Below are 7,865 nucleotides of genomic sequence, written 5' to 3'. Positions count from 1 at the left end.
TGAATCCGTCATCAATGACCTGGACGAAGCTCTTGGTCAATTAGGCGAGGTGCGGAAGAGTCAAAACGAGATCCCAGGATCAGCCCATGTTCAGATGGGAAAAACGGAGCTTCTCACGGTAAGTTCCTTCTATCTTTTTGCATTTTTGGATGAAAGAGTGATCTCCTTTGGGAAGATTTTTGTTGTCGTTCTTTCGCTTGAATGGGCCTTTGCATTGATAGGTATACACCCGTATGCATGCCATGGAAGCGGATCTCCTTCAAGGAGTGGTGGATAAGGCAACCATAGAAAGGTTGGAGAAGGAGATCGCCGTTGCTAATGCGAACGCTGCGTCCGCCATTGCCCTAAAGGATGCTGAGATCCTTAAATTGAAGAAACAAATGGATGTGGACGCTAAAGAATATGAAGCTGCTTTAGAGGACATGGAGATCTTGGCAGGGGAGCGAGCTTACTACTACGGCTAATGGATCATGGCGTATGTTAAACTGGCGCATCCCAAGATTGATTTTACAGATCCGGAGTTCGTGGTTCCTGACGTGGATGTGGTCCTTAAGTATCACAAAATTCCAAAAGTCAAGGACTACATCCGCGATCACATTCGCAAGGTGATGAGCGGATCCGCCGAAGAAAGAAAACCCCTTGTCGACCTTGAGCCAGAGGACCCCGATAAAGCGTCTCCAAAGGCGGGTGACCAGAGTGAGGAGCTGATAACCGATGGTACCATGCCTCAAGGAGAAATTATTTCTGTAGAGGAGGAAGCCCCATTGGAGGGCGCATCTAATGTAAAAGATGATAAGGAGGATGCTCCTGTAAATGTTTAGTTTTGTAAAACTAAGTACAATTTTTAATCCTTGCTATAACTATTTATGTTTACTTTATGCTTTGTGCAAGTAAATTTATAGGCTTTAGGATTGATTTGAAGTAGGTGGCCAGCCATACCTCATGGTGTGAACCTTTGTGAAGGTTTGAAGCTTTTATTCCCTTAGAGGAAGTTAAGCTGCCTTGGGTGATCGATTTGCTTCCTATCTTTGAGGTGAATCGATCCGCCCTTAGGACTTTGAACCCTTCTCTGGAAAGGGTGTAAGAGAGTGTAAAGATCTCACGTTCGAGAAATGTTTTAACTCTATCTCTAATGGTGATCATTTAAGGATTGATCCGCCCAGAAGATTGTTCTCCTATCTTTAAGGAGAAAAAGTAGCTACGTCGTGATAGCATTACTTTTTTTGTGTGGGAAGCGTTGGGTGCCCCCCTTCTTTTTTAGGCTGGAATATTTATATTGCTACAAGAAAATACTTAAAAAAGAATTTGACAAGACAAGAATTGCTTTTTATTGAATGGTGATATGCCTTATTACAACAAGCGGGTCTTACATGTAAGCCTCATTAAAACCTTTAATAAGAAAAACCTCATGGGAAAAAGCTTACTAAAGGAAAAAGAGTACTCAAGACCTTGATTACATTCTATTTTCTGGCGAAATATTTGCGGAGATTTTGGAGATTCCATATACGCGGCAGCGTATTTCCCTCCATGTCTTGAATTTTAAATGTGGCGAATCCAATCTTGTTGACTATTTTGTACGGACCTGTCCAGGTGAGTCCCAGCTTTCCTTTCCCTTCCTTAGATTGGATTTTGTCTGCTTTGCGGAGCACGAGGTCTCCCACATTCAAGTTTACAAGCTTGGCATTTTTATCATGATAAGCTGCGATCCGCTGCTTGTAAGCTGCCATGCGTACATATGCCTTTTCTCGCTTTTCCTCCACTTGATCAAGACTTTCTTTCAATCTTTGGCTGTTTTCATCCTCGCAATAGAATGCAACTCTGTCACTTGGGACCTGTATTTCAACTGGGATTACAGCTTCCACCCCGTGAGAAAGGGCGAATGGCGTCTCGCCTGTGGCTGTTCTGGGAGTAGTGCGATACGCCCATAGGACACTTATTAACTGATTTGCCCACTTCTTGTCATGCTCCCCCAATATTTTATTTATTCCTTTGACGATCGTCCGATTTGTAACTTCGGTCATACCGTTAGATTGAGGATAATAAACTGAGGTGAATCTGTTCTGAATGCCCAATTTTTCATAGAAAGTTTTGAACTCTTCACAGTTGAATTGCATTCCATTGTCAGTGATAATCGTGTGGGGAACTCCATACCTTCCTACGATGTTATCCTTGACGAACTCCACCACTCGTTCAACATTGATAGAGGAGACAGCCTCAGCCTCTACCCATTTGGTGAAATGATCCACAGCCACTACCACATACTTCCTCTGTCTTCGAGTAGGAGGAAATGGTCCAACGATGTCAATTCCCCAGACTGCAAAGGGTCGACCTTCAATGATGGGCCTTTGAAGGTGTTTAGCTGTGTGTGATTCATTTGCATGAATCTGACAATTATGGCAAGACTCTACTAAATTTTGAGCATCAAGTTCCGCTGTTGGCCAATAAAATCCTGCTAACCTAGATTTCTTCAAAATGGAGGCTGATGCCTCATGGGCTCCATATGTGCCTTCGTGCAACTCTTTGAGGATCTGTCGTCCCTCTTCCGGCACGATGCATTTCAGCTAGGGGTGGCTAAAAGATTTTCTGTATAGGCAATCATTTATCACGGAGAAATAAGCCGCCTTTCTTACGATCCGTCGAGCTTCTTCCTTGTCCAAAGGCAATGTTCCATCTATTAGATACTGGCGGATTGGTGATCTGCAATCACTCTCCACAGACATGAGTAAGGATACCATCTCCGAGGCGAATGCCGGCGCTGTCTTGACCTCAAACGGGCATTGCAGATCCGCCCAATGCTCCTTGCTTGAAGCCATTTTGGTTAGGTGATCGGCCTCTGTGTTGGATCCTCGAGGCACATGGATCAATTCCCACTTGGTGTCTTTGGCTTCGAGGTGATTTAGCAGTTTCTTAACCTCGTCAACATATTTGGCAAGAATGTCATCTTTTACCTCGAAATTTTTGATCACCTGGTTGACCATTAATTTGGAATCGCTGTAGATTACGATCCGCTCGGGAGTGATTTCCTTTAGCAGGCGTAGTCCCAATATTAAGGCCTCATACTCTGTTGCATTGTTGGTTGCGAGGAAATCCAATTTTGCTGCGTAGTGTAGCTTTATATACTGGGGACCTTTGATCACGATGCCAATACCTGCACCTTCTGCCGAAGAAGCCCCATCTGTGTACATCGTCCATTCCTCAACTTTAGATTTGGGGAGATTCATTCCCTCTTCAGTGAATTCATTCACAAAGTCTGCCAAGACTTGACTTTTCAGGGCTGATCGACTTTCATAACGATCATCGAACTCTCCTAGGCGGATTGCCCATTCCATCAATCTTCCCGAAGTTTCTGGCTTTTGCAACACTTTCCTCATTGGTATGCTTGTACGAACTATGACAGTATGAGCTTGAAAGTAAGGCCTGAGGCGTATGGAGGTGGTGACGACGGCCAGTGCCATTTTATCCAGCTTGGAATATCGGGTTTCAGCATCCTTTAATACTTTGCTCACGTAATAGATAGGATATTGCTGGCCATCTTCTTCCCTTATCATGACCGTGCAAACGGCTTTATTTATAACTGAGACATACATGTAGAGATTCTCACCTTTCAAGGGTCGACTCATTAGGGGTGGTTCCGTGAGAAACTGTTTGATCCCCTGGAAGGCTTTCTCACAATCCTCATTCCATTCGAATGCCTTTTGTTTCTTGATCACTTCATAAAAGGGTTGGCATCGTCGAGCTGAATATGAGATAAACCTGCCCAAGGCTATGATACGCCCGTTAAGGCGTTGCACTTCCCTAATATTTTGTGGCGCTTTCATTTCCAAGACTGCTTTGATCTTGTCGGGGTTTGGGCTCACGCCCTTCTGGCTGATCATGAATCCTAAGAATTTTCCATATGTCGCTCCAAAGGTACATTTCTTCGGATTCAATTTAATGTTGTGATGTCAGAGTACGCCCAGTACCTCTTTTATATCATCCGCATGCTTCTCTACAGTGGTACTTTTGATGATCATATCGTCCACATAGACAGAAAAGTTATCACCTTTGCTTCCTTCGAATATTTTGTTCATCATCCGTTGATAGGTTGCACCCACGTTCTTAAGCCCAAAGGGCATGACCTTGAAGCAATAGGTGGCTTGGTGTGTCACGAACGAAGTTTTGATTCTATCCGAAGGCTCCATCGGGATCTGGTGATAACTCGACTTCACGTCGGTGAAGGAGTACATGGTGTGTCCTGCGGTTCCATCTACTAGGATATCAATACACGGTAGGGGGTAGTTGTCTTTTGGACAAGCTTTGTTGAGATCTGTGAAGTTAATACACATGCGGTATGATCCGCCTGCCTTTTTGATGAGGACTACATTCGCCAGCCACTGTGTATAAAGCACCTCCTCGATGGCGTCCGCCCGTTTGAGCTTGGTAATCTCCTCTTCTATCACCTTCTGCCTCTCAGGGCCATGGTTTCTCCATTTTTGTGCCACCGGTACCGTGTCCTTGTCGATGTTGAGTTTGTGAGTGATCACATCTGGACTAATCCCTGGAAGAATCTCATCTTTCCACGCAAAAACATCTTCTGATTCATGGAGAACCTTTGTAATAGCTTCCTTTATCTCTCCTTTTAACCCTTTAGCCATCCGCACTTGTTTTTCATCCGCCATAAGGTACATCTCTGTTTCACCCAAAGCCGTTGTGACAAGTTCTTCCTCGTCTTCGTCTTTAGACTGCAGGCGAATCATCAAAGATGTCGAATACGTCTCCTGAGCCACTTTTTGGTTTCCTCGGATCATTACACCTCCCTTGGCCGTGGGGATGTAAATAGTTAAGTGGCGTATGGAGATGAGAGATGCGGCTTCGGAGATAAAGGGTCGCCCAAGGATGATATTGTAAGCTAACTGGCCATCCAGGATGGAGAATTTCAGATCTCCTTTCCAGATTTGATCTTCATCTGCTAACTCACAATCTAATGTTACCTGGCCCTTTGTTTGGATGGTGTGCCCTGTTACTCCCAGGATGTCCACTATGGTGGTTTCCACTTGGATTGGGTCGACCATAAGCTTGGCAAATGCTCCTCTTGTGATGACATTGCATGAACTTCCGGTGTCAATCATCACTCTTTTCATCTCCCAGCCTTCCACCATCATAGTAATGACCAGGACGTCCGCATGAGGAGAGATATCTGAGCCGGCGTCCGCAAAAGGGCGATTAAGTGATGCCCTATCTAGAGCAGTGGTTTTTGCCTTTTTCAACACAGGTTGGTATCCAGGTCCGCCTGCTATGACATTGATGGTCCCTTTTGCTTTCTTTTTCTGATCATCTCTGGATCTGTCACCATCTCCCTTCTTGCTATCATTTTGGATGAACCTGTCCAACTTTCCCCTTTCGATAAGCCTTTCTATCTTTCTGGCTAACTCCCAGCATGCGTCCGTGTCATGGCCATTCTTCCTATGGTATTTGCAATAATTTTTGGGATTTTTCCCAATGTTGGTGTACTCCCCCCCTTTTGGTTCGGGGTATGAAATGCTCCGCTTGTGCTGGCTGTTCTCAATCCACATTAGCACTTCGCTTTTAGAGTCATTGAGCGGCATAAATGACGACACGAATGCCGATTTGTTCTTAGAGCCCCTTCGCCGACCTCTAGAGGACGAATTCAGGTGCTTGTCTTTCTCCTTATCCCGATGGCGAGATTCGCCTTTGTCCTTTTTGGGCGGAGACAATGACTCTCTGCGGATATCATCCACCTCCATGAAGTCCTTGCATCTTTCAATTAATTCTGCCATATCTCTGGGCTTCTTCCGAATTAAATCTTCCTACAAGCTTTTACACGTGGTGTTTTTCACTAGAGCTTCCACTGCCATGGATACATCCACATCGACAATTCGTATACACAATTTGTTGAAATTGTCTACATATTCTCGAAGGGGTTCATTCGTCTTCTGCTTCAATTCAAAAAGCTTCTGTGACTTGACCACTGGAGGGATACATCCGGCGAATTTAGCACAAAACTCCCTACTCAACTGATCCCAGTTGTCAATCGATCCGGGAGGTAAAGATTGGAACCAATCATAAGCGGGGCCTCCTAATGTGGTGATAAACATCCGGCATAATACCGCCTCACTTGCACGGTTAAGGCTGAGCAACATTCGGTACTTTCTGGCATGGGCCTCGGGGTTGTCTGCACCCATGTAAACCGGGAGGCGAAGGTGACTTTGACCGCCTGCTTTTCCCATTTCTCCGCTTTTTGTGTCTTCGACCTTCTGATCCGCCTTTTGGGAGATTTGACCGCGGGCGACTTGGGACACCTGATCCGCCCAGATTCACCCCATGGTTTACTGGTCTCCCCGGGAGAGTTTGGTCATTCCTTCGACTCCCTTCCGCTCCATCAGAAAATAGTTACCGATTGAGTGGTGGTTTACCAGCTGCGACGGTAGTAACTACCATGGAATCCGTAGGTTGAATTTAGAAGAATGAAGAATCATGGGCGTTTGATCCTATAGCTGCCTGTGGCCATTGAGATGCTGTAGGAGTTGGTGCCGTGCGCCGAAGCTCTGGAATTATCATGAACGAACTTAGGCGGTTCTCCATCTCAATTCCAAACTCTCTTCTTATGGATCCTGCACATGTTTCGATGAATGAATCCGGTGACATACTCCTTTCGCTATGCGTCATAGGAGCATTTGTATCAATGCGACCAGCGTTAGTTACAAGTTGGCTTGATGGTGTTACCAACGGTGTTTCAATCCCCAAAGAGGGATTCTGCTCTCCATTCGTCATGTCTTATTGTGAACGAAAAACCCTTTGATTTGGCTAAGGGTCCACCTTCACCGCACCAATTGATGACTTGTGGAGAATTTCCGATTAGCTTTCATCCCTGTGGGGGCGTCGTTGGGTTCGACGGGGGGAAGCTCCGATGCCAAAGTTAGTATAAAGTATGAAAGAGCAAACTGAATTGACAAAGTAGGGTTTCTAGGATTGTGTGAATGTGTACCTTGATAGCTTAAGATGCAAGCTATATATAGTCATGAAGTTGTAACCTTTAGTAACTAGAAAGTCTCCATTAATGCTTCATTAATGGCGGTTACTGGTTTCCTTTAAGTATGCCCGTTAGCTTATTAATAGCTCATTAATGGCCTTTATTGCAGGATCAACTCAGCTGTTCCGCTGGCGGATTGAGAAGTTATAGCGGTTCGCCACATAGGTTTGACTACGGATCTCTTGTGGCGAAGTCTTGGTGATCCGCCTGTCGGATCTCCTTTGCTTGATACGCCATAACATTCCAGTATCAGGTGATCAATACGTGGCCGTTCTAGGCGAATATCTCCTTTGATCCTTTGGATAATATCCCAATGTTATCAATGCGTTACAGGTTGATTCTGATTGATTCTGGATAACAAACAGTTGCTGTTTTGATTCAGTTTTGTTCATTCGAGTTACATGTTGTGTCTGTATTATGTCTGTAATGATTCTATATTGATCTGTATTGATCTGGATAGCTTTATATGCATTACAGGTTGATTCTGATTGATTCTGGATAACAAACAATTGCTGTTTTGATTCAGTTTTGTTCATTCAAGTTACATGTTGTGTCTGTAATGATTCTATATTGATCTGTATTGATCTGGATAGCTTTATATGCATTACAAGTTGATTCTGATTGATTCTGGATAACAAACAGTTGCTGTATTGATTCAGTTTTGTTCATTCGAGTTACATGTTGTGTCTGTATTATGTCTGTAATGATTCTATATTGATCTGTATTGATCTGGATAGCTTTATATGCGTTACAGGTTGATTCTGATTGATTCTAGATAACAAACAGTTGCTGTATTGATTCAGTTTTGTCCATTCGAGTTATATGTTGTGTCTGT

This window comes from Euphorbia lathyris, chromosome 2, assembly GCF_963576675.1.
Source record: "Euphorbia lathyris chromosome 2, ddEupLath1.1, whole genome shotgun sequence".
In the NCBI taxonomy this organism is placed as follows: Eukaryota; Viridiplantae; Streptophyta; class Magnoliopsida; order Malpighiales; family Euphorbiaceae; genus Euphorbia; species Euphorbia lathyris.
Note: the sequence above shows the minus strand (reverse complement) of the source record.